The sequence below is a fragment of the Arvicola amphibius genome, chromosome 5 (genome assembly GCF_903992535.2).
Source record: "Arvicola amphibius chromosome 5, mArvAmp1.2, whole genome shotgun sequence".
NCBI classification, from domain to species: Eukaryota; Metazoa; Chordata; class Mammalia; order Rodentia; family Cricetidae; genus Arvicola; species Arvicola amphibius.
In genome coordinates, this window is record NC_052051.1 from 160530155 (window position 1) to 160555087 (window position 24933).

The 24933-nt window shown below is 36.4% G+C and overlaps 1 long non-coding RNA gene across 1 annotated transcript in view; it reads right to left on the reverse strand.

Moving 5' to 3' along the window:
• The window catches only part of LOC119815030, a 62904-nt gene that overhangs the window by 5542 nt on the left and 32429 nt on the right, over nucleotides 1-24933 (reverse strand). Inside the window, exon 2 of the long non-coding RNA XR_005285489.1 lies at nucleotides 6969-7086. This is a non-coding gene — a long non-coding RNA (uncharacterized LOC119815030). The remainder of the gene's footprint in view (nucleotides 1-6968; nucleotides 7087-24933) is intronic.

Sequence of the window (24933 nt, forward strand, 5' to 3'; positions counted from 1 at the left end):
AATGTGTGGGCCATGAGCTGGGGTGCCCTGAGCAGCAACCATCTGAATCTGAGTCCCTGCTAGAGCCAAGAACAGGAGACTCTGTGCCCAATGTGCCTGATTAATTAATTGAAGATGGACACTTAAAAGAAATCCCACACTAACTTAGAATTGAAAATAATAGAGGGTTATTTATTTAGGGGTAGACTCACAAATCAATATCTTCTCCTGGAATGTAGAACAACAACTGAAACTTTGTAGTGAGGGGCTGCGGGCGGTTTTCCTGCAGCCCTGCTCCTGATCGCCGGGCTAGCTTGTGCCCCAAAATAATGACACACAAATTGTATTCTTTTAAATACTGCCTGGCCCATTATTTTCTGCCTCTTACTCACATCTTGACTAACCCATATCTAATAATCTGTGTAGCACCACAAAGTGGTGCCTTACCAGGTAGATTCTAGTGTGCATCCATCTTGGGCTGGAGCTTCATCGCATCTGGCATCTCTCTCTGAGGAGAGGCATGGCAGTCTGTCTAACTTAGGAGAGGCGTAGCATCTGACTGATCCTTCTACCTCACTTCCTCTTCCTGTTCTGTCTACTCCACCCACCTAAGGGGCGGTCTATCAAATGGGCCAGGCAGTTTCTTTATTAGCCAATGAAATCAACTCAAATAGAAGACTCTCCCACATCATTTCCCCTTTTTCTGTTTAAACAAAAAAAGAAGGCTTTAACTTTAACATAGCAAAATTACATGTAACAAGTTATCAAGTAAGAATTACAGTTACAATATTTATATCTACTTTATCATAACAAAGGAAAACAACTATAACTATCTATCTATTCTTCAACTCCATCAGAGACTCCAGAAGGACACAATATTACCTAGGTGAACAAGAAGTAAGCTACTTCCAAAACTCTAGAAATGACAGAGACATCTCACTGCCTGGACAGTCACCCAAAGTTCTTTTGTACTGTTGGGGCATCCATCTTCAGCCTACAGGCCCATAGTTTCCAGCAGACATTTCCATGATCAGGAAATTTCAAAGGTAGTTCAGTCACTATCTGCTGTGCCCTTCAGAATGTCTCGCAGACTCTTTCTTGAATAGGAACCCCAAAGAATCATCTCACATTTAGGCAAGTTCAGCAGTCCTCTCTTATTGGGTTCTTTGTGTCCAGTTTCTGCAACAGTCCAGGCAAGAGCAGTTTCTTGCCCAAATGGCTATCAAACTCCATAAGGAGCCTCTTTGATGCCCATCTTCTTCTTGAAGTAGATTGGTGCTGCCAGGAGCAGACATGTCTCATTGTCATGAACAGTCCTAACTTATTAAAACATTTAAAATGCAATATTCTGTAGTCTTTGAAAGATATGAAGAATGCCTTTTTAACTTAAATATATCTCTATATATCTAGAAAATCTAACTAACATGACTATAAGCTTTACTATTATCAATGATTATCCATTAGCAACCTACATTTCCTAATTATACATTATATTCTTAAAATGAACTACACAATCACAATACCTTAATCAAGATTAGAAATACATATACATATAACAAAATTGACCTTAAAATCCATACCAATGCAAATTATTCATATATATATCATATCCCCCTTTAAATGTAAAAGAACATTTATAAACAATATTTGGGAACATGGGCGCAGTTATTTCTCTCCAAACTGCTTCCTGCTGAATGGGGATGCTGTTAATCAAATCTTTCATGGTATAACCTGTGTGCCAGGTTCATCTCAGTCATCAGTTGAGTGAAGTAATTTTCTGAAGTTGTTCACAGCAACCTTTCAGGAGGCCGTGGTCTATCATACCATATTGGGATAGATGCAATCCATAGGGTCTCATTTTCTGTAAAAATAAAAGAAGAATCTCTTTTCCAAAGTATCATATCCTTAGATCCAAATTCTGAAGTCAAAGTATTTTCAAAATATTTATCTTGGATTAGTTCAGCAGCATTTATAAACAAATATCTTTTAGCAGCTGTTGCTCCTTCCTCAGCATTCAAACAATTCAAAGAGAGCACAATAACATATAGTATCAAGATTCTCTGTTTATTTTCCATCTTTGTGCAGCTTTATTCTAACCTCTATTTCGTTTATTTTTACTTTTATTTTTTTTGACAAGTTCTCTGTATATCTTTGACCTGGAATAACTCTGCAGACCAGGCTGTCCTTGAACTCTCAGAGATCCACTTGCCTTTGCTTCCCAAGTGCTGGGATTAAAGGCGTATGCTACCACACCTTGAACTCACAGAGATCTGTCTCTGCCTTCCAAGCATTAGGATTAAAGGTGTGTCCTGCCATATACCTTGAAGTCACAGAGGTCAAACTACCTCTGCCTCCCAAGTGTTGGGATTAAAGGTGTGTACCACCACAACAAACTACTTCCTTTTTTTCTTTTTTACTATTAAGAACTTTAACTAGCCTGCATATATTTTTAACACAGTGTAAACCACTTAGACATTTTCTTCGACTTTGAATTTTTCGTTTACTGTATATCTCTCTTTCTGACTACATGAGTCTTTACTTTACCAAACAATATCAGTAGGACTAAAGCCATGACTTTGGCGGCTAGATCCAGCTCATTACCTAGCTTTCCAGCCTCATGGCAGAGGTACCACAACTCTGGCGGTTCAAGGTCCCTGCCAGCAAGCAAGCTGCAACAGTGTTAAACAACACTCAAAAGCTCCATAGTCAGGACCGCCTGCTTGAAAGAGTCAGAGTTTGCCCTGGCAGGACGGCCCAGAAAGCTGGCATTTTAAAACGACACAGCTTTTTTCCTGCTACGGCTGAAAACCGAAAAGCATGCAGTTAATTTTCATCAACAGCATTTAAGTGTTTCGTAGCCGAACCTCTTAAAAGAGCTGCAATGTTTTGCAGCTGAAGCTGAGTCAGGAAGCCTCTCTTAGATGAGAGTGCTTGCTTGCCAGACCCGAAAAATAGAGCTTTACTCTATTCTTTCCCAAGCTTTCTCAAGCTTTCTGCGGATTCCGTTAGCCACGTGGGCGCCATTCTGTAGTGAGGAGCTGTGGGCCGGCTTCCTGCCGCCCAGCTCCCAGCCACCGGCTAGCTTTATCCGAAATAATTACATGGAAACTGTATTCTTTTAAATACTGCCTGGCCCATTATTTTCTGCCTCTTACTCACATCTTGACTAACCCATATCTAATAATCTGTGTAGCACCACAAAGTGGTGCCTTACCAGGTAGATTCTAGTGTGCATCCATCTTGGGCTGGAGCTTCATCGCATCTGGCATCTCTCTCTGAGGAGAGGCATGGCAGTCTGTCTAACTTAGGAGAGGCGTAGCATCTGACTGATCCTTCTACCTCACTTCCTCTTCCTGTTCTGTCTACTCCACCCACCTAAGGGGCGGTCTATCAAATGGGCCAGGCAGTTTCTTTATTAGCCAATGAAATCAACTCAAATAGAAGACTCTCCCACATCAAAACTTTCAGCTGGAAAAGAGGCCAGATATGTGCTTTACATTGGCATAAATAGTATAAGAGGCCATGCCCAAGTAGGCAGGTAATTTAAAGGCTATTGGTAGTAGGAATTCCTACAGCAACCTCCCCCTTAAAGACTAAGACTTCATATTATAATATTATGCAATAAACAGCTGTGCAATAAATGAGGTCAATGTCCACAAAATGTATCTTGATCAGAGTTAGAAATATATAATGCAGTATAATAAATATATCCTAAAATTGTACCAATATACAAAAATGTTTTAAGCAGAGGTAGAAGTATGCATGCATACAATATGACAAAATAACTTTGCCTAGATATACAAATATTGTAGATAAAATTAGGAACATGTTCAATATCATTTAAGTTTATGTCAATATACAAGAATCTATACCAATGTAAATTGCTTATAAATAATAGCTCACAAGTATTCACTCATTACTCACTATTATTATTAGTTTGAGTAAGCTCACACTAATCTATTATCCCATCCAAATCCCCCCTTTTTTTCAAAGAGATCCCTGAGCCTACGTAACTTCCTCCCTACCCCCAATCCTATACCTATTATAATCAACCCCTAAATGATGTCCCTAAACCTGAGGACAAACTTTTTTGGGAGAGGGGACATTGTCTTCTAGAATTACTTCCAGCTGTCATGGGGGCAATGTTATTTCTATTGGATCCTGTGAAAGTAAAATGATGGTTAAGTTCCAAAATTACTGTCTAGTATAATTTCAAATAGTCTTGGAATATTTGGTAGGGTTTTTCTGAGGTTCCTATCTGGATTTCTGGCCAGAATGTTGTAAAAAAAAAAAAAAGCACACCATTTCAACTGACCAAGTTGGAACAATCTGATAGGATAAACTTTGTTTCTAGTTACTTGTTTTAAGTTTGACTTTGAAAACATATACAGGGATCTATATAAGGCTTCATCCAGTAATTAATTATATTTATAATTTAAGGATGATTGACTAACTTGCTATATAACTAAGTCTATAATAACTTAGCAGCTTTCATAAGACTACGACTTTGCATTCTGTCAGATTTAACTTTTAAAAATAGTGATTTTGGCCGGGCGGTGGTGGCGCACGCCTTTAATCCCAGCACTCGGGAGGCAGAGGCAGGCGGATCTCTGAGTTCGAGGCCAGCCTGGTCTACAAGAGCTAGCTCCAGGACAGGCTCTAGAAACTACAGGGAAACCCTGTCTCGAAAAACCAAAAAAAAAAAAAAAAAGTGATTTTGAATTTGAGCTAATAAAGAGTCATTTTGAGGGTAAAAACAGAGCAAAGTTTGTATTCAGCTGTTAATTCTGTTTCCTGAGAAGGCAAGAAAAATGTCTCAGGGAAAAATGGGAAAAGGAGGGAGCCTAGAGGCTAGCATTGCCTTTGACAAGTTCTATGGCACTACAGCCATCTGTTAGAAAAAAGCCACAAGTTCCCTTTGCCAGAGATAAGGAGGGCAACATTCTTCTTATGGAGAAAGATCTTTCTCCAGGCAAACTGAGAGAAAGGGAGTGACCTTGGGAAAAGGATTTTGTAGTTGTATTTTCCTTAAGTATGAGCCTTGGAAAGCAACAATGTTTCAACTGAAATTCCTCCTTAGTATTAATATAAAAATTTATGACACAGTTTATCCAAATAGCTGAAACACAACAAAGTTAGAAAAGACAAGGAGGCTAAATATTCATTTTTAAGTCTAAATAGACCTTGAACGAGGAAATACATTTTTAAACCATTAGTTAATATTTTAATGCTATGACTTTTTAATATAGTTTCCCATATTATAGTGATCCTTACATTATAAAATTTTCCTGTTGTTATTTTACAATTGCAATTTTGCCTATGTTGTGAATCTCAATTCAAACATCTGATATGCAGGAGGTTCTAGGCTTCTCCCACACAACCCTCAAAGAATTGAGGCCCATAGGCTTGGATACTATTCTAAGCCCTTTATCAAACTGCCTAAGTTCTTGTTTTCTACATATAAGAAATGAACATCCAGTTTCTGGTTAGCATTTGGTTCTTATAGCTGTGACCCTAATTTTTAGCTTTTTATTTTAATTTTAAATATTAACAATAAAACATTTTATAAGCACAGATGTCCCACAGCCTTATAAATTTAAGTATTTTAAGAACTTTTTCTTAAAACATTAAAATCTCTTAAATGTCTTCCTGCAATATCAAAAGTAAAGTATCTCTTTGGCTCCATCATTGACAGCCTATGTATATTCTACTCTATTTCACTATAGCTGGTACTTCTGGTGACTATCACCAAGCAATGGCATTTCTAGCACTGTTAAGGTCCTTTCTTGTAAATGCACATTCTTTTGTCCTGCGATACATTTGTGAACTTCAACTGTTTTCTATGATCTTTTTATCTCTGTATAACCATTATCACCTGGATGACTCCTAAGTTAACAATGTCAAGTAAGCAAAGTGAGGTACATTTTTTAGTATAAAACATTGATGTGAAGCTATATATTTTTCCATACCCTAACCAATAATAATTTGTAACCAGCCCCTCTAAATGATGTCAGATATTTATAACACATTGGATCTGAATGACCAAAGCAGTTGTTATAGAATGAAGTCTGTCTATAGTGTCACAACATGGTCATTGCAACTTAACACCTATAGCCAGAGTCCTTGACCCATTGAGCCAAACATTCATCAAGCTTGGCAGAAGTTGAGGCACACAATTCCCAGGGCAGGCCAAAGGAACCCATCCACCAGCATGGGAGGGAACAGAGTGGCATGTAGCATGAAAGGAAAAGATCATTAACTTCTCCAGCCAAAGCAATTAACCCCAGATTTTCTTTTCAGTGCTTGAAATTCTACTGGGGCACATCTACCTCCTACAATTGTGGCTGACAGACTTGCTGCATTGTAACAACAGGGATGTAGAGCCCAACCATACATCCACACAAGTGTGCTTCCCTGCAGCCTCATGCATATATAGCAAACCTGCCCATGTTATCCTCATACTACAGGCCACAGCTGATTCCTTTCAATGAAATATTTAAGGTGAGTAGAGGTTATTTATCTTATCCCTTTTAGGAAAATATGCCCCTATGCTTATGGCCCTATCTCTAAAGTCCTGTAAGCAATCCAACAGCAAATTCAAACAAGTCATGAATTGAGTCTGTCCCATCATGTCAGTCTCATAAGTCTAAAAAAAAAGATGCACAAAAGACAAAAACAACACACAGAACAATACAGAGTTCTCTTGGCACCAGGAGGCAAAAACAAACCAAATATGACAGCTTCAAGATGCTTTGTGGGTGCCACCCACCCATCTGTGCACAGAACTGAGATGCTGGAAGCATCTCATACATCCATGCACAGAAACCAGAGAGATCAACTCTCATACAGAAGGATCCAAAGACCCAAATATGAAGGGCCTTGAGGACATCTCCCCAGGTACCCTGTCTGTAATCTTACAGATTCTGGGCCCATTTAGAGAAGGCTATTCAAAACAGAAAGACACAAAACAAAACTTACACACATAAAACCAGCCACCTGAAAGTTCATCAGGGCAGTGGTCCTTATGGGCTTGGGGGATTCAAGAGAGCTCTCAAGTGTTCTGCCCAGATCATGGAGCCCCCTCAAAACCAACTAGGAGAATGAGTCCTGTATGTAGAAGCAAAGAAACTTTATTCTTATGGAAGTTTGCAAACTTGGACTCTCTGTGTGTCCATCATATTGGAGTGGTCAGAGAGCCTCAAGCTCAGTTAGAATTGTGTTTTTATCATAGCAAAGGTGAGGGTGAGGAACTTCTAAGGTTCAGAACCCTGATTGACTGACATTTGTCTAGGGGTGTCCTGGTGAAAAGTGATGGGTGTGTTCTGGTAGATGATCCTATCTATAATAGTTGGAACACATTTTCTTAGATGGTCTGTTCCTGGGTGGTTCATGGGTAGTCTCAGTTTGTGGTCTTTATCAGAACCAAGAATTGCCTCAGAGTTAACTACTGAGACTCGGGCCTCTATTGAGCTTGTCATGGCTGAGTCTTGTCTAAATCAAGCAGAAAGCAAGAAGTAATAAAAAAAATCAGGCTTAAATTTAATGAAATAGAAACAATGAAAGCAATTAAAATGAGTGCTGAATCTAACACATGGTTCTTTGAGATTAACAGAGATTGACCAGTTTTGCTGTTGAAAGATTTACTGCGGTACAACCCTGGCACATACCCAGGCTGGTGGGAGATCCTGATGGTGGGAGACAGACAGATGAATCATGAGGAGAGAGCTGGGGTATAGAGTTTATTTAATGAGTAAGGAAATTATGAAGGCAAGAGAGAAATGAGAGAGAGAGAGAGAGAGAGAGAGAGAGAGAGAGAGAGAGAGAGAGAGAGAGAGAGGAGAGAAAGTGGGAAGGTGGGAAGGTGGGAAGAGAGAGGCAGTGGTTATCTCTTCAGAAGAGGGATGGACAGAGAGAGGAGATGGAGAGAAGGTGCTAGATAAACTTGACTCAATGGGAGAGGGAGATAGGGGGCAGAGCTTGCCTCTTAAAGAGACAGGGTACCCAGGTGACAGGGAAGGTCAGCAGAATGATAACAGCTGTGATTAACTTTAAATAATGGGAGGACTGAAAATGAAGAGAATCATAAATGAGCAGAGAAACATTAAAACAAGCACAAAATAAACTTGGAATATTAAGGGAATTTTTTTTAATGTTTATTCTCTTTTAAGTTGGAAAAATGAAAAAATGCCTTTATCGATTCATCTAAACTATGACAATTAAATAAAGAAGTCAAAAACCTAAATACACACATAACAAGCTAAGATATTGACTTGTTATGTAATAAAGACTTCCCACAAAATAGAAATCCCCTAGGCCAAGATAGATTCATAGAAATCTATCAACCTTTCAGATGAGATCTATAGCCAATCCTTCTTAGAACAACTGAAAGACTATGAAAATAGAAGCAAAATTCCCAAACTTCTTCTATGAAACTAGAATCACTATAATACAAAATCCAGGTAAATAACAAAGCTATAAATGAGAAGTGAAGCCAACACTACCCAAAATTGTGTCAGGAATGAACAAGAATATTCAATATACACACAGCTTTACAAAATTATGCTCAAAATACTAGCTGAAATATTAAGATAATGAAATTAAAGGGTGAGCCCCTCAAAAGCCAAAACAGCAAAACATCACACAACACCTAGAAACGTCAGTGAGGCTACATCCATGAAGTCCCATCAATATGGTTGCTTAAACAAGAACTGAATAAAGACTGCACCAATAGACATGCTAACATAGACTTGGAAACACTTACAAGGCCTCAACTATAGACAAGGAACTACAGGCAACAAAGGAATATCGAGAGTAGAAAAAATAGTCTTCTCAAAGAAGAGGCCACATATTGATTATTCCATACCAAGTAGTCAGTCTGGAACTCATATTCATAAGAGTAACATATTTATAATGTTAAATGGTACTTAAGAAAGCAAGAAGGTACATGGGAAGGGTAAGAAAAGGGAAAGGAAAGTGGGAAGAGATATAAATATATTATAGTTTTAAAAATTGCAAAAGAATAAGGAGTTAACTATAATTATCACCAAAAATAACTTCAAAAATAGTTTTTCTTGTATTTCCAGTATTGTTAGAAAGTTCTTTTCTGGTATTTAGATCATATTCTACATTCAAAACAAATCAGATATATTGATACTGCTTAAAGCATTGCTTTCTGCTGAATAATCCCTATTTTGTATCATTCTGTACATCAATTTTTCTAAAAGTTTAGTAACTATCTAGTTAGAAATCTATAGTAATATTTTATTTGTGTTTTTGTAAATAAAGCTTGCTATCCTGAAGATGAGAGTGCAAAGTGAGCCACACTAGTAAGCCATATAGGCCAGGCAGTAATGGCACACATCTTTAATCCCAGCAGCCATAGAGGCTGGGTGGTACTAGTGAATATCTTTAATCCCAACATTAGAGATAAATACAAGATGGGAGGAGGTAGGTGCTCAGGGTCTCAGTCCACTGTCAGTCTGAAAACAAGATCACCCAGACTTGGTAGAGGTAAAAACTCTCTAGTGGTTAACCACTTTGTTTTTCTGATCTCTGTCTCTGGGTATCTGTGCTATAATAGTCTAACTGCAGGTACTGTGAGAGTTTAAATAAAATGCTGAGTTGGCTTTAATTATGAATTCTACCATCACAAAAATATTACTATAGTGCTGTGGGACAATGGTCTTGTACCTTGTAAAGATTTGTCACTTGTACTGGTTCAATAAAACGCTGATTGGCCAGTAGCCAAGCAGGAAGTATAGGTGGGGCAACCAGGACAGGAGAAATTTGAGAAGAGGAAAGATCAGTCTGCAGAAATCACCTAGACAAAGAAGAAGCAAGATGAGAATACACCACTGATAAAAGGTACCAAGCCATGTGGCTAACACAGACAAGAATTATGGGTTAATTTATGATATAAGAGTTAATAAGAAGCTTGAGCTAATAGACCAACAAGTTCATAATTAATGCAGACCTCTGTGTGTTTCTTTGGGACTGAATAACTGCAGGATCAGGAGGGAAAGAAACCTCCATCAAAAATTGTTTCAACGTGGACAATACCCACATATATTCTAGACACAAAAGAACAGAATTAAGCATGGCTTCTTGGTAGCAGCATATTCTCAGGTGAGCTCTGTTTACTAGAGGTAAGCATGTCATTTAAGAGAAGCGTCTTGACTCACTTTTAGCTGCAAAAGTCTTGAAGCTCTTTTAAGAGTTTCTGCCACAAAGCACTTAAATGGTGCTTATTAAAGCTGACAGCATGCTTCTTTCTGGTGGCAGGGACCTTGAAACTCCATAAAATTGTAGCAATCAACATGGTTCCTTCCAGTACATCTGTCATGAAGCTAGACTCTCAGAAAGCTCGGGAGATCTGAGTAGATCTATATCTGGGTAGATCCAGCTGTCAAAACCACAGCTTTAATCCTACCCATATCACTTAGCATATTAAAGACTCATGTGGTGAGAAAAAGAGAGATGTAAAATAAAGATAAATTCGGATTAAAAAAACTCCAGTTTTCAGTGTCTTTAAAAATATATGTAGTCTTGGAAGAGAAAATATAAAGGATAAAGTCCTTTTTTAAAAACTAAGAGAGTAGTTGGGTATTGTGGCACACACCTTTAATTCCAGCACTTGAGAGGCATATTGATCTCTATCATTTCAAGGGCAGCCTGGTATACAGAATGAGTTCCAGGAGAGCCAAAGATATACAGAGAAACCCTGTCTCAAAAACCAAAAATTAAAAATAAAAGAAATAGAGTTTAAAATAAAGTCACAAACATGGAAAATACACAGAGTATCTGGAGTCTGTGTGTTATTGTGTAGACTTTGATTTGTTTAATGACTAAGGAAGGAATAATAGTTGCTGAAATACATTTGATTATATGTGCTACTGGATTACTTCAGCCTATATATTTTGAAAATTCCTTGATTTTAAATTTTAAGTCAAAGATATATGTTACTATGGAGAAGAGGTTTTGCTTTTGTTTCCACAGGAAATTAGAGGCTGTGGGTTCACTTTGGATTGAGAAGAATTAGGTTTGATCAAGGAAGACCCCTGAAAAATCTCCAATAGGAACATATGGCCCAGATGATCCTACACTTCAGAGGACCTCTTTTGGAGTTTCCTCTGAGTTTTACAGCCTCAATAGTGCTGACTGAGATAATTTTGCCTCATATAATATTACAGTCAGGGTTTGACCATAATCTTACATTTTCTTTAAGCCTTAAGATTATCAGCACCTCCAAACAGCAGGAAGTAGTCTAAAAAACTATGCCCACATTCCCAGAAAATGGATTATGGGTGTTTATCTTTGTTTAGAGTGTTGGTTACAAGTTGTTATGGATAATAATCAAGAAAAAAAGCTAAGCAACAGAATTATATTCAGAGTTCTTGTTTTGAAAAAAAGAGTGGAGTGCTGTGGGGCAATGGTTTTGTACTCTATAAAAATTTGTCACTTGTATTGGTTTAAAAAAATACTTGTTGGCCAGTATTCAGGCAGGAAGTATATGTAAGGCAACCAGAACAAGAGAATTTTGAGAAGAAGAAAGGCTCAGTCTGTAGTTATCACCTAGACACAGAGGAAGCAAGATGAGAACGCCCCACTGATAAAAGGTACCATCCCACGTGGCTAACACAGACAAAAATTCTGTGTTTATTTAAGATGTAAGAGGTGATAAGAAGCCTGAGCTAATAAGCCAACAAATTTTATAATTAATATAGACCTCTCTGTGTTTATTTGGGACTGAATGACTATGGGACCATGTGGGACAGAAACATCTGTCAACAACAGTACAGAATTTATAGAAGTCAAGAGTATTAGAAGTCTAGAAAGATATTAAAAAGAAGAACAAGATAGGATAAGACTACTAATGATAATCTCCTAATTCATCACGCCGTACCTCCTTTCTTTCTGAGGATGATGTAGCATGACACACTAATCTTCACTGTAATCATTTTCTAGGATCTTAATTTTGTAGAAGTATTGTTTAAAGAGATATATTAGTAACTTCAAAAACAAGCTGAGAAATAAATATTGGCAATGAAATAATAATTACATTTATTTATATTAAAATGTGTTGAGTCATAAGGAGATTAATAATTGAACAAAGTAATTTCTCTCATTCATTCATCATGATGAAAATCATAATCCATCAACACACATACACATGCTCTCTGTCTCTCTCCTTGTCCCTCTTTCCATCTCTCCATCTCTCACACTGGATGTTTATGTGTGTGTGTGTGCATAATATGAATGTCTATGCATAATATGTGTGTATTGTGAATGTATATGTAATATTCATGATGTGTTTATAATATGTGTGTATACTGTACATGTATGTATATATAATGAGTATGTGGTATGTGTATAAGGTATGCATGTATGTGATATGTGTATGATGCTTGAATTTTATTTTTATATATGAGTAAATTCATTATATGTGCATAAACATATATGTGTGGTATTAGTAAAGGTCAGAAGGAGTCAGTTCCATCCATAACTCTTGTTTCAAGTGACTTTGAGCCTCCCAGTGATGTGGGTTTTGGAAACTAAACTTTGGTCCTCTGTGCCAGGAATAAGTGCTATTAATTACTGTCACTGTCTCTTCAGTATCATAGTTTCCATTTCTATGGCAAATAACTTTTAACTCAGTCTACATAGATTAACATGGCTTACTATTATTTTCCTTTGTTTATGTGTGATATAAGTTGCAATGTTACTTTCTAATTTCACACTTCCTTGGATACAGCATTAAAGTTAAATTGATACAATAAAAAGAATTCTAAATTTTCTTTGTTACTTTTGAAAATATGCTATGTTCTACTAAATGGTAGCTATGTACCTCAAATAACTCAGTACCACTATAAAGCATTCTGATTATAGGTGTTTGAATTAAATATTTTTAATTTAATTAGTTTATTGTTACAATTTCACCCAGGCTTGGTTTTGCAAAAATTGGGGTGGAATAAGCTAAATTTTCTGGGCCAATAATTCTTTTCATGTAAGATTTGCTTTTATTAACATGGTGCTCCCTTTTCTTTATAAACCTCTGCTTCACCAAAAGCTATGCACTTTTAATGCTAATTATAACAAGTTCATGAATTTTATTTCAGATTTTACTATGCTATGCTCTCTCAGTAAGGCTTTCTGTTATGTTTACTAATACCTTATTATTTATTTTCTTTATTAAATTAATTATTTTGATAATTTAATACAGGTATATACTGCATTATAATTACATTAATACTCACACTCCATTATTTTTTCAATTCCTATTGCTGTGAGGCAATGGTCTTGTACCATGTAAATATTTGTCACTTGTATTGGTTTAATAAAATGCTGATTGGCCAGTAGCCAGGAAGGAAGTATAGGCAGGGTGACCATAATAGGAAAATTCTGGGAAGAGAAAAGTCTCAGTCTGTAGTTGTAACTCAGACACAGAGGACACAAGATGAGAATACCTCACTGATAAAAGGTACCAAGCCATGTGGCTAACACAGGCAAAACTTATGGGTTAATATAAGATATAAGAATTAATTAAGTCTCATGCCAACCCTAAAATGGCTCCCTTAATGTAGATATCTTCTTCCCTGCTCCTATATCCGGCCTTCCTCCATCTCCACCCTCCCACTCCCCCAAGCTCTCCATAGTCTTTCCTTTCTCCCTTCTCTCTCCCCCTCTTCCCTTCCCCCAACTCCACTCCCACTCTGACCCCTACACCCACGCTCCCAACTTTTGCCCAGCAATCTTGTTTGCTTCCAATTTCCAGGAGGATCTATATATGTTTTTCTTTGGCTTCACCTTGTTATTTGGCTTCTCTAGGCTTGCAAACTATAGACTTAATGTCCTTTGTTTATGGCTAGAGTCCACTTATGAGTGAGTACATACCATATTCATCTTTTTGGGTCTGCTTTTCTCACTCAGGATAGTGCTTTCTATTTCCATCTATTTGCATGCAAAATTCAAACTGTCGTTATTTTTTACCGCTGAGTAGTACTCTAATGTGTATATATTCCATACTTTATCCATTATTCTATTGAGGGGCATCTAGGTTGTGTCCAGGTTCTGGCTATTACAAATAATGCTGCTATGAACATAGTTGAACAAATGCTTTTGTAGTATGATTGGGCATCTCTTGGGTATATTCTCAAGAGTGGTATTGCTGTATCCTGAGGTAAATTGATTCCCAATTTCCTGAGAAACCACAACACTGATTTCCAGATCCCAGGTGTCCATGGGGATGTCCCCAGCTAGGTCTTTGGGCAGCAGAGCAAAGGGTGCCTGAACTAGCCTTGCCCCACTATCACACTGATGATTATCTCAAATATCACCATAGAATCTTCATCCAGCGATGGATGGAGATAGAGACAGAGATCCTCATCAGAGCAAAGTACTGAGCGCCTAAGGACCAGTTGAAGAGCAGAATAATGGAGAAGATGAGCAAGGAAGTCTGGACCATGAGGGGTTGGACCACCCACTGAGACAGTGTGCCTGTTCTAATGGGAGCTCACCAAATCCAGATGGACCAGGGCTGAATGAGCATGTGATCAAACCAGACTCTGTGATTGTGGCTGACAATGGGGGCTGACTGAGCAGCAATTGATAAAGGCACTGGGACTTGTTTCTACTGCATGTACCAGCTTTTTGGGACCCTAGTCTATTTGGATGCAAAGCTTCCTAGGCCTGGATGTAGGGGGGAGGGCCTTGGACTTCCCACAGTGCAGGATTCCCTGCCTTCTCTTAAGGAGGAAGTGGGAGGGAGGAGTATGAGTGGGGGAGCAGTAGGGAAATGGGAGGAGGGGAGTAAGTGTAAATTTTTGAATGGAAAAAACTAAATAAAAGAATACATGGTAAAAAAAAATTAATAAGAATCCTGAGCTAATAGGCCAACAGTTTATAATTAATTTAGGCATCTGTGTGTTTCTTTGGGACTGAAGGTCAGTTGGACTGGGTGGAACAGAAAGCCCCAGCAACACCCTGTCACCCTCCCTTCTTTCTATAAGTCCTTTTCCCATGTTCATGCCTTTGTTTTTGTGACCCACTCTGTTTTGTTGTGCACCTGAGTGAGAAAGTATTCTTTGAAAGACATGTTACTCACAAGTGGGTACAAAACAGAAGACAATGAAAACCCCTCCCCCAAATCTATCAATAACCAAGAGTTCCCCAGAGTGAAGTAGTAATCAGGATCCCCTTCCCTACATATGACCTACTGTGGTTATGTCAGTCTTGCACAGGTCCACTGCAGGCATCTACAGCTGCCGTGAGATTGTGATTGAAATGCCTATATCATGTCCCGGAGACAGCATTTCATTGCCGCCCCTTTCTGCCTTTAGGCTCCTTCATTCTTTCTTCCCTCTCTGCTGTGATTGATATTCCCTGGGCTTTAGAGGGGATTCAATAGATGTCTTGTTTAGAGCCCAACATTCAGCAGTCACTTATTCTTAGCATTTTGAGCCTCAAAGGTAGTGTTGTCTTTATTTTTTGCTTTCTAAATTAATTATTTCTCTGTTGTCAATATCTTACTAGCTTCCTAAAGTCAACTATCAATTTATTAATTTTAATATAATATGTTATTTTACTTTTGAGTCAAAATTTTAAATAATCCAAGGATGAATCTATGTAATTGAGTTATACTCTGAGTTTATCATTCATCTTCTTCTACTTTTCAAGTACCAGTTTTATTAGTGTATTAGAGGAAGATGCTTACAAGTGAAAACAAAAGGTATAGGAGAAATAGGAAGAAGTCAAACTGCTTCAGAAATGTGTGTGAGTGGGAGAGAAACAAAAATGAAGGTAGAAGAAAAGAGATAACTAAGGAGGAAGACAACAAAGAAAGGAAATTGGAATTCGATGGTAGCTCACTGCATGGTAGTCAGTTAGACAAGGCTGTGGGGGTCTTGAGTCAAACTGAACCATCAGATGCACATTATATCTCTAGAAACAAAGACTTCCAGGAAGTAAGAAACAGCCTGTTGTGATGTTAACTGATTGTCAACTAGACCATATATAGAATCATCTTTAAGGCAAACCTCTGGGTACATTTATGCAGGAGTTTCTACACATAATTAATTGAGTTAGGAATATTCATTATGAATTTGAGAGGTGTCATTCCAAGGCTGGATTTTAGAAATGGACGTAAAGGAGTGAGCAAGCTGTTTATGAAACAGCATTTATCTCTCTGCTTCTTGACTTGAACACGATATGACCAGTTGTCTCACACCATAATAGACTGTACTTTAAACTGTGAGAAAAAAAATCTTCCTTCCTCAAGTTTGTCAGGTCTTTTGTCAAAGCAACAAGAAAAGTAATTAACATGTGCACAAAGCAAAGTCATATTGCCTGGTTCAGATGAAGGAGTCAGAATTCTATGTTCAATATACTCCTTGTAAGTAAGATATATAAGACACTTTCTCATTCCAGACACAGGTATTTCATCCTATACACTTTAATGTTATAAATAACCATGGGCTTTGCAGGATCCCTAGAGTTTCAGTGACTTTATCTTTCAGCCTTAAGTTCCATTAAGCTTCTTTATTTAACCTATAAGCTACTTAGATTCATGTTCTTTAGTGCCAAATAAATCAGTTACATAAAGTATATTTGGAATGAATCTAATAACAGATGGATATGTATGGTCAAAAGATATCATCCTTTTAGAATTACATAGTTAGAGCAAAAATATTGCCTAAATCATAATGTTCCATCAATTCTCTGAAGACAGAAACATAAAATCACTGTGCATTACATAAAATCATGATTAACACACATAGTCTAACAGGGATTTGGATTCATATATAAACAGAACAATAATTACTGAACAATGGAGCATTCTCTGGCCATAGTTTAAGGACAATCAGTAAGAAGGTTGCAAGGGAAAAGCACAGACAAGCTAGATACACTACGGAAAATTTCAAAGCACTCTACAGTGGAAAATACTACACACACCTGAGACCTGAAGTCTCAGTGCCCAAGTGACCATAAGAAATGTGATGAAGTAGCTTTGAAAGCACAAAGAAAGTGATTTTATGACATGTGGATCATGCATTTCCTATTCTTAGCACCCAAAGAAAATAAACGTCTGTTTTCAAAGCCACCTAATCTATGGTGTTTTGTTATGACAACTGAGCAAACTAATGGACTTTTTCATGAACAGAAAGGGAAATTCAACAACCATACAGAACTCTAACATGAAAAAACAAAATAAAAGTCAAACTTCTTCAGTTGCTGAAATTATTTCTCATAGTATCTTCATGTGAGAGAGAAACACATGATAGAGAAAATATTGCTATATGCCAAAATAAACTGGATTAAATCAGAAATATATGACAAAAATAAAAAATTCAAGGTTGGATAATATCATGGAACAGTTCAATTTTAAGTACAAATGTACAATATAAAGATAATTCAAGTAGGTGTTGTATAGGCACCCTGATGTAGTAGCCAATGGACAAAATTCAGAATAAAAGCAACTTCACAAAATCAGGATTGTTACAAGTAACAATGACACATATGTCCTAAAATGCTATTGTATGTTGTAAGAGGAAGTGATAACTAGTGCATTAGGAAACCAAGTTTATTGAGAGAAAAATAGGCACATAAAATGTAAAAAATGGATGAAATTATAAAATGACATCATAATTTTCTATAAATATTATATTCATAATTGAAACATGAACTAAATTTTCAAATAAAAAGACGTCCCACTATCATGATTAATAAAGACCTATACACAAAATTATATATTTAATGACAATGTTATGTATTATAGTCAAAATATATTAGAAAGAGCATTGTTCATGGACCAAGCGAATGAGTAGTATATGTGAGTACACTAATATAATTGGGTGTTAATCCCTTGTTCTAAAATAAATTTACAAATGATTAATATGTAAAACAAATACATAAACCCAAAAATCAATATAATAAACAAACATCTTACAGAATCAATTCTTTATAGTATGGTTTCACATACAATATTTTAAGATGAAAAAAATCCTTGTTTTTTTCTGAAGGAGGAAATCTTTGGTGAAAACTTATAAGTAAACAACCTTGTAGGAAGAAATATTCTGCATGTAACTTGTATAGTCCGCAGGATTTCATTCATCCAAAGATACAATACTAAGTGTTGGTCAGTTTCTGGGTATTATGCTGTATCAAATATATTAAGGCAAAGCAGTTGAATAATTAATGATAAATCTAAATGCAAAGTTAGAAATCTGAGTAAATAGTGAAGCCCTGCCTTTTGCTCACAGATGACTTTTTCTGTATGCATTCTCACATGTTATAGGAATCCTGGGGAGACTAAGAAAAATGTTATCTTTTCAAAGACATAGATATGCACATATGTTGGTGCTCACAAGGCTATATAGTAAACGTACAGCTGAAAGACTACAGCAATAGACTAATCCATGTGAAGTTTATACATCCATGTCCACATGGAATATCTCATTTTGCAGAGCTGTGGAAACACATGTTGTTACGGTTTAAATAAAATGCTGCAGGTTCTCAAATGCTGCCCACTGCAGTGGGCAGTAAAGGCAGCCAGTCCTGGCAGGGAACCCCCAAGTGGCCAACAGACCACAAGGGGCAGCAAGTCCCAGACAGGGAGCTGAGGCAGGAAACCTCATGGTAGGTGAGAAACTGATATCAGCAAGTACCATGAGGAGCTGCAGCTGCATGGTGGTGAGAGATCAGGATGGATAGGCATGCCATGCAGAATGAGGTTGGATATTTATTTAGTGGTTATAGAAGGGAAAGAGGAGAAGGGGACAAGGAAGAAGAGCGTAGTGAGGCAAAAAGAGGGTAGGGAGAAGAGGAGCCACAAAGCAGCTACCTCTTTGGGAGAGAGATGGAAAGGGAAAGGACTCAGGCTGGAAGCAGAAGGAAGATCAGGTGGGGGAGGGAGTGGGCAGGGCTTGTCTCTTAATGGGACAGGACAGACAATTACACATGTCTTTTGGAAAAGTCAGTCATATCTATAAAAATCTTGTGATGCCATGGTTCTTCTTTTAAAATGGGATTTATTCCCAAAACACCTCAGTAGTGAAACTTTTCTGCATGGGCAATGGAATGACCTTTCCATTCCCCCACACTGTAAAGTCTTAGAGCAATAGCATTCACTCTTTGTTCTAACAGTAAAATTTATATAGAGAGAATCCCACAAAATTACCTGCTAACAGACGACATTGAAATTTCTATAAATGATAGGCACTGAGCAGGAAGGTAGAATGCTGGCACTTATCAGACAGATCTGGGTATGGATGAAGTCTGAGTTCAAAGGCACTTAGTAATTTTAACTAATGGTCTGGAATGTCAATTATCTCCCCTTGAATTCTGGCTCCTTCCTGCATGGTGTTACCTCTTCCAGAGGGCTGCTTTATCTGGTTCTACCTGCCCATTTTGTGATTTTGATATGCATATTATCATTGTCTTTGCCAATGGAATTTTCCAACAATGCCTTTAAAAACTAGAAATTAAATAAAGATCACCTCTTTTTCTTCTTCTTCTGGCTGTTTTTTAATGCAAAGGAATTAAAAAAACCATGTAGCAGTAAAATACATGAGTTAATTTTTTTTACCCTCAGATCTTTGTTTGCCATAGATGTTCTATTCTGAGCTCTGAGGGGGTGCTGAGGCTGGTACTCAAGGCTCCCAATACACCAGTAGTTCTTGACATGGGTGGGCCTTTGACTTTTGTGTTACATTTGCTAGAAATATTTCATAATCAAAGAGTGAAGAATATGAACAGGACTGATTATGCACTAACTAATAGCCAGCCTTGTTCATGCATAAGTCAGAGCTTAAATAATATGTCATGTAGTTATAAGGGTTGAAGGTCACACCAGTGTCCAATGCTGTGCACTTTCTTCAACAAAGTTGATCTAAGTGCTCTATTGAGTGACTCATTTTTCAATATCAGAGAAGAGTTTCTTTCCATTAAGACAAAATTCAAAACATCATTTTATTATCATTTAGAATTATATTTTACTCTAAATGTTGTTTGCGTTCTCTTTTCTTGTCACAGTTAGCACCATGATAGAATTGTCAAATATATTATTTTTAATTAAAATAGATTTTTTTATACAGTAGTCTAATTGCGGTTTCTCCTCCTTCAGCTTGTCCCAGATCCTTCCCATATCCCTAAGAGTGGCAAGCAATTGTAATAATGGGCTTCTAATAATTCAGTTAAGAATTAGGCCTCACTAGGCCTCATTCCTGCCTTTTAATGCTAAGCAGGAAGATACTGGGTGAGCCATGAATGAAGGGCTATTAATCACCTATACTCCTGACAGTCAAATTTTCAAGAAAACTGCAAGTACTACTCCTACTGAGTCAAAGCAAGCCCTCACAGTACCCCAAGACAATGATTAAATAAGAACAAGACCTTGGGACTAGTTCCAACTTTCCTAAAGATAGGAAGACTACAGCCCACTCTTGCTAGCCCTAACTAATCAGACATGTAATAGTCTGATTTTTACTAATGAAATGCAATCCTAGGTAGAATGACCTCACTCCCTTTAAATTTATTTTTAAATTCCCTTTAAAATTATTGTAGCTATGTATAAAAAAACCTGCAAGCTTCTCTCAGGGTCATCACCATTTTGCCTTTTTATTGACTTAATGTATGGTCCCAACATGCTATATCTTTTTTATTCTAGAGATGTAAATGTTCTTTCTAGTGTATATGTGTCTGGTGGTCTTTTGTGGAACTTCTCCATTACCCCAACACAACCCACTCAGTCAAATTCACACCCATTCTTGATCTCTCATTAAAAAATAAACAGACATCTAAAATAATAATAATAATAATAATAATAATAACTAATAATGAAAGAAAGAAAGGAAGGAAGGAAGGAAGAGAGAAAGAGAGAAAGAGAGAAAGAAGAAAGAAAGAGAGAAAGAGAGAAAGAGAGAGAGAAAGAGAGAAAGAAAGAAAGAAAGAAGAAAGAGAGAGACAGAGAGAAAGAAAGAAAGAAGAGGAGGAGAAGGAGAAAAGAAGTAAAAAGAAACAAACCTAAGGAATATTGTCCATGAACACAGACCCTTGCAAAACATCATCTAAAAAGCCAGAATGCATTTGAAATGAAGTAAAATACTGATTATATTGTGAAGGGATATGCCAGTCTTCCAAATATCACATTACATGTTAATGGCTTGCTTGATAGCATCAGAACTATTTCTTTATAAAACTTGTATAGAGATGGTTCATTGACAGTTTCATACTTACATATATAATATACAGTATGATAATTATTACTCCCTCTTATTTCTCACCTGTCTTTCTCCCCTGTTCCCTACAAGTCTTCTTCCATGGTTCCTGTGTGTAGCAAATGATGTTGTCATTCATTTCTTTTAATCCCACTGAGTTTATCCAAGATCATCTGTGTGACTATGAGTTTAAAACTATTCACTTGAGTCTGGTAGACTCCACTGTCTTTCAAGCTTAGGAGAGAAAATTCTTCAAGTGTTTAATGCTTTGTTTCTAGTTGAAATATTTGCATCAGGCCAAGAGTCAATGAAGACGGTACCCAAGTATATTTGCTATATGTCCAGAAACTAGTTATGAGGGTCCTACTAGCTTATTAGCACCCTGCCTGTAGACTTTTACTTACATTCTTACTGACATAAATCAAATTATGATTAACATGTGCTATTTCACTATACACAATAATATTTTTAATGATATTGATAGTTTAAAAGTTTTCATCATGTTAGAAGCTTGGAATGTTTGGCAAGTATATTACTTTAATTTTGAAACAGTATTAAAGATGTGGGGTCTTTCAGGTGTGGTATGAATTTTCTCTGCTAGGAGCAAAATAATATTTCTCAGATGTAAGTCAGTTAAAAAGATCGATTAGTCAAATATGACAGTGAGTCAAATTACACCCTGAACATCTGTTCAAATTCAAAAACAAATGTCAATGTGTATGAATCGATTATGTAAGAATCTTCAACTCATCTGACCTTTCAGAGAAAAGTTTCTAGACATTTAAGGTAGAAGAAAAAATTCTCCCCAAAGATTTGATAAATGTCAAAGGATATGCTTGAGTGCTTTTTTCAAATTTAGTTTCCAATGATTACTTATGACCATAATTTAAAATAATTTTTAAGAAAATTTATAGATGGCACTCATCAAAAGTCAGGCAAAAAAAAGTCCTTTAGATTCTCTATGACATGTTTCAATTTAGTTCCCTTATTCATCTCCCAGCTCCTCAACTCCACAGAAAAGTAAGCAACTCTTCCTCCCTTCTCTTGAGCTATACACTTTGTTAAATAAAGAGAAATGTCAGAATGAGAACTAGGATTAGTGGCTATAGAAGGAAAACATCTTTGTGGAAAGATTAAAAAAGATAAAAAAAAAAACAGCAGAAAGGACTCCACTTTGTAAAAGTCAAAATAACCAAATACTACCAATAATAACAATAACAACAAAAGGCTTCTCACTAAATGCCAGAAAAATAACTAGTCTTTGTGAGCAAATATTAGATTTTAAAAGCATTTTTGGGTCCCTGAAAGTTGTAAATATTGTATTACTTATTAATAGGAAGAGGAATGTTGAAAATGCATGACATTTAATGCAACTACATCATAGTAAGTGGCATGACAGGAATAATATTTCTTTGATGTATGTGATTAGCTTCAAGAAATATCAGAAACAAGAATTTACACAGATTCTAAAAAAATAAGTTTGAGTGACTTCATTTCATTAGAAAAACCAGAAGTGAATAGATAAAATGACTCACATATTCTAAAATACTTTGAAATATTTTTAAGTCTATAAAATATTTGGGTTCCAAGTCAACAAAATTCCATTGAAGATTTTCTTCCATTTTAAACTTTTTTTAAGATCTATTATTTATTATGTATACAACATTCCTTCCATGTATGCTTGCAGGCCGGAAGAGGGCACCAGATAATGTTATAGATGGCTGTGAGTCACCATGTGGTTGCTGGGAATTGAACTCAGACCTCTGGAAGAGCAGCCAGTGCTCTTAACCTCTGAGCCATCTCTCCAGCCCTAAACTTGTTTTTTTTTTCTTTCAGTATTTTCAAATCACATTTGTGTTATTTCCAACATACTGTTTTTCATACCTACCTAAAGAATTAATATTAATGATACATCTTATATATCCATTTCAGATAAAAGTTTGTATCCTCTGCTCTTAACTCATAGGCAATTCTACCTTAGCTACTTGGGAAATTTAAATTCTCTTATGTATTTTCTGAGATCTCTTTCTTTTTAGTCTCCTGTTGACCATTAATGTCAAATTGGAAAATAAAACTTTATGCTGTAACCACAGGGCACCAGTAAGGCTGGCTCCACAATATTTTGTATCATACATTCATATTATGTTGCTTTAGGTCTTTTTTACTGTGTTTTTATTTTACTATTGTGATATTTGTTGAGCAACTTATTAGAATACTTGTAGGTGAAAAGGTTTAAGTTTGGAAAGGTCTGCAAAAATCCATATATTCTACCTATCAGTTATAAAATTGGCTACGATTGCTTCTACCCACTGTTTAACAGTGTATAGCAGATTTCCAGACTCATTCAATTATTTCTGATGTTTCACTACTAAATCTTAGCAACTCAGAAATCCTATAATCCTAGATTGTTTATTTTCTGTTGATATATGTAGCAAATTGATGATAATAGAGACAAACAAAAGTTATGGAACAATGCATAGATGGTTCTAGGGCTGTTAAAATAAATGCAGGACATCTACAAACAATACCAATAAGCTGTCAGAAAATAGTATTGTATAAATTTTAGGAGAGTTTAAAAAATCTTGTAATACACAAAGATTATTTCCCCAAAGCTATTCTTGTACTTAGTACAATAATGAAACTTTACAAATATGTATAAGATGTAGATTTATTTACAAAAGATATTTTTATTAATAGATCATTTTCTGAACTATGTATTGTTTCTATAAGAATATATAATTTTATGTAATTGCATGATATATGAAAAGAAATACCATAGTTCTTACTCAAATACAAATATCACATTGTTGATAATAATTCTATTAATATCAACTATGTTTTATTATCTAGGAACTAAAGTTAAACATACATATGTATATATGTGTATATGTTTTTATATGATGTATATGTATGCTGTGAAGGTTTGAATAAGAAATGTTCACCCATGTACTCAAGAAATTTGTCTCCAGTTGGTGGTACTGTTTGAGAAGGTGCATGCTCTCCTGCTGTAATGGATTCTTATCCCACAGGATCCAAAAGCCAAAAGAACTCTTCCCTTCTATAAATTACTTCTGGTCATGGCATTTTATCACAACAGAAAAGGTGTTTGTGTGTGTGTGTGTGTGTGTGTGTGTGTGTGTGTTGTTGTTGTTGTTGTTGTTTCATGGTAGCAGAAATACTGTGTTTCAATTAGTTGAATTGTGGAATTATGCTACAAGGTCTTTCCTCAAGACTATAACAAAACCCTACTGCTAGGCATGAGAAACCTCCCTTTAAGTTGTTGGTCAAAGGAGTTCAAGAGCCTTCCCAGACAATAAAGGTTACCATTTTGGAGGTAATCTTATTACAGAAAACACCTCACACTTCAACACAGAAGGAGTTATACAAACTTTCAAGTAAAAAAATATATTCAGTAAACATACCCAGATGTAAAGCCTGAACACAACAATAGCCAGCCTAGCAATTTACCCACAATGTTAAAATTGTAACAGTTTTATCTTGGGGGTAACCAACAGCTATCTAATTGTACTTAACGTTCACTCAAAAAGAAAGAATTCATGCCTAGCAGTGTAAACCCAACCAACTACTCATGGCTGAAGAAGTCGTGAACCCTAGAAGATAATTTACTTTTCCCATTTTCCAAAACCAGTATTTTCTAACTATATTCTAGAAACTTACTCTTATACCCACTAAAAATGAAGCTCTTACCTCTCATTTAAGAAACTTCTTTTTGTAGTAGACAGAC